The sequence below is a fragment of the Gymnoscopelus braueri genome (assembly GCF_963280865.1).
Source record: "Gymnoscopelus braueri genome assembly, chromosome: 24".
NCBI classification, from domain to species: domain Eukaryota; kingdom Metazoa; phylum Chordata; class Actinopteri; order Myctophiformes; family Myctophidae; genus Gymnoscopelus; species Gymnoscopelus braueri.
In genome coordinates, this window is record NC_137626.1 from 29,772,238 (window position 1) to 29,776,174 (window position 3,937).

The window sequence follows — 3,937 nt, forward strand, 5'->3', positions numbered from 1 at the left end:
CCTGGCACAAAATGTTTTCAGATGGTGGTCCGCAGCCAAATAGATATTAATTGGGGGGTCCTTGACATTAAAAGGTTTGAGAACCACTGTCCCAAGTAGACTATACTTCTTCCACCAGTGTTGAGTGCAGGCACTTGAACTGTCATGTGAGAACAGTAAAGGTCTGTCATTTTGACCTCGGGCCGAGTTACTCCGTCACACTAGACAGCTGGCCGCTGAAGAACATGTCCCTGTGTGTCTCCCTGGGACAATGACACTGTGCCACCTCAACTTGTGGGATTTAGTTTGTGTTGAAAGAATGGAAAAGATTATACAACGGATTTAATTAACACATCTTGAAAGGTATAATTAATGGCCTTTAATTGGTGTGACGATGATGAAAATGATGATGATGATGATGACAATGGCATGTTGGTAATGCATATACAAATTTAAGTATAAGTTTGAGATTAAAGATGTGTTTTATTGTTACATAATGAGTAATTACAATTATTTGGTTTCAGTTCCTCAACATTGTTGCAGCATTAAACACATAGATAATATTTAGGTTAATAACTAGGTAAAGCAAAATAGCAACATGTCCCAATCAATCGATTGTGGTCCGGCTTGGATCAATATACTTTAAGTTCCTACTATCACAATTAAAAGGTTTTAAAGAAAACATGCCATGAAGGGATATTTTTTACATTATAATTTTGATCTTAATGTTATATTATCAATAAGCAAACTTAGTGTTTGTTCAATTATTTGGGGGGCCACTTGTAATATCCTCACGACCCACCAGTGGCCCCCGGCCCTCAGGTTGATAATTGCTGAACTAAAGGGCCCCCTGGGGTTCCCGGACCCTACTTTGAAAACCATTGGTTTCACTGCTTGACTCACCGGTCACACTGTCCCACAACAATATTGGGGTCAAATGACAGGCATGGTTTGTCTGAGCAGCAGGGCTATAGTAGCCTGGTAAACACCCCCTCCCTCCGGAAATCTCATGCATTGCATTGCATTTGGTTTCAGGAAGGAGGGTCTGGGATTGCTCACAGAGTAAAGCTGCCCGAACCGCTGCGCATACGAACCAATCAGCGGCTGCTAGGGGCGGGATCATCCAATCACCTGCCTAGTAGCTTGAAAAAATGAAACTCCGTCTGTCATCGATTCTGCGCCCGGAGTCTCAGATGCAAGTACGCTGTGAAACAAAATGTGTGTCGCAAGCTTCTTCCATTTGACGGAGTGAGGTTAGGGCTATAGAGGAAAGGTGAAGGACACTTGGACCTAACAGCTCTATAGTCAGTGGTGGAAAGTAACTAAGTACATTTACTCAAGTACTGAACTTGTGTACAATTTTGAGGTTGTTCTTACTTTACTGGAGTATTTCCAATTTTCAATACTTTTACTACTCCACTACATCTCAGAGACAAAAATTGTACTTTTACTCCACTACAATTATTTGAAAACTTTAGTTACTACGTTGAAGATTTTGATTATTATTACACCTACATTAGACTGCCCCAACGCTCCTGATTTCGTGTATAGAGGGGCGGGTGTAAAGAGCCGGCGAGAGATTGCGGCTAATCCCATTGGTTCACCGATCTGTCCGTCAACCCCCGCTCCGTTAACACAACATTACGAGCGACGCCCACTGCACTCTGGTTGGTTGGGAAGTGAAGGGCTGGGCCAGGCTTTTATTTTTTAGCAACACTAAACAATAAAAGCCTGGAGATCGAGGCTACACCTACATTAACTACTTCAGCCCTATATAGCCTACATTTCAGCCATTTGAAAATAGCTGCTCTACAAGCTCACAATCGCGACGCATTGTGAGCTTGTAGATCTGCTATTTTCCAAAGATTTGTATACATTTGAAAAGTTGTGAAATGGGACATTTATGTAAATTAGTACTTTCTACTTTTGGTAATTTAAGTACATTTTGATACCAATACTTTTACTCTAGTAAATTTAGAACTCCGGTAGTATTGATACTTTTACTTAGGCCTAAGTAAAAAAAAAAATAGGCTACTTTTTCCACCACTGACTGTCTGTCTCCTGTCTGGGACCAATAGCTCTAGTGACTACTCAGTCTCGTTGGAGTGGAACTATCAGTGTTGCCAGATATTGCGAGAGAAACAAGCAACCAGGTCGATGGTACAAACATAACCTCGCATCACCAGCCTCTCCACGATGGAGGAAAGCCTGGTATTCGTTTAAACTGAGCCGAGTGATCCGGTTTAGAAAAAAACAATCGTGTTCCGGTGGTTGATTCCGGTTGGCGTCGCATTGTTTTTGTTCCCCACATAATCCAAATCAATAATTTTAGTCTCGCTAGTCACGCTACGAGTTAGAATAGAAGATGGACCTAACAAACGATTAATACCACAAGAAACTAAACGATTATACCAATTTAAAACAATTTAAACTAGAGGAATCATTTTGGAGGTACACGGCACCGGAGGTTCTATCTAGTCACTGGTGTAACTGCCTCTCGGCCTTGTAAGTTTGATAATGATGAGACAGTGGAGTTTCAAACAGATGCCGGTTTATTTCTTCGTAGCACCGTGAAAACTATAGGAAACATATGACACAAAATATGCATTAATGGCAAGTCTAGTACCACAAAAATGCAATTAAGTCATTAAACAAACAGTTGACCAAAAATAAGCTTTAACTTGACAACAAACAAACAATATACTTCTTAAATGGAGCAAATACGCCATCTTGGGACAATAAAACAACAGTAGGCACTAGGCATGAATTGTAAACAAAAACCTATGCCTTAGACAAAAGACATAATAAGACATAAGACTTAAGACATAACACTGTTGAATTCATTATGGCAAGGCATTAATGTGGTTACATTAGAGCAATACAAATCTTTTTAACTTAAAGTAAACACACTCTCTTGGCAATGAAAGGTTCACCCTACAAACCTCATTCCACCTTCCAAGGGGTGTTAAAAACATGAATTTGAACTTATTTATCTCTAAGTTCGTTATGGACTGGCTACCGCCATCTTGGTTTTACAGAAACTCTCGCGAGATTCCCACAATGAGACTATGTATTATTGATGTATTGACTAAAAGCACCGAAATAATTGGGAAACTCTGCCACCTAGTGGACCTTTTTGTAAACCACACATACACAAAACGGTCTCAAAATGTAGCAATAAAACACAACCCATGGCATGGCATCACAAAGGTAGATAAACAACCATTAATCAATAAAGATGAACAACTATAACTGTATAGCAAGTATGAAAAACCCTTTGGTTGGTGGTCATTTACAACTGGTTCCGGCCGCTTGATGACGTAAAGTTATTTCCGCTCCAGAAACCCGAAAATGGTATTGATCCGTATCGATCCTAACCTCACTCCGTCAAATGGAAGAAGCTTGCGACACACATTTTGTTTCACAGCGTACTTGCATCTGAGACTTCGGGCGCAGAATCGATGACAGACGGAGTTTCATTTTTTCAAGTTACTAGGCAGGTGATTGGATGATCCCGCCCCTAGCAGCCGCTGATTGGTTCGTATGCGCAGCGGTTCGGGCAGCTTTACTCTGTGAGCAATCCCAGACCCTCATTCCTGAAACCAAATGCAATGCAATGCATGAGATTTCCGGAGGGAGGGGGTGTTTACCAGGCTATATCGATCCTAACCTCACTCCGTCAAATGGAAGAAGCTTGCGACACACATTTTGTTTCACAGCGTACTTGCATCTGAGACTTCGGGCGCAGAATCGATGACAGACGGAGTTTCATTTTTTCAAGTTACTAGGCAGGTGATTGGATGATCCCGCCCCTAGCAGCCGCTGATTGGTTCGTATGCGCAGCGGTTCGGGCAGCTTTACTCTGTGAGCAATCCCAGACCCTCATTCCTGAAACCAAATGCAATGCAATGCATGAGATTTCCGGAGGGAGGGGGTGTTTACCAGGCTATATCGATCC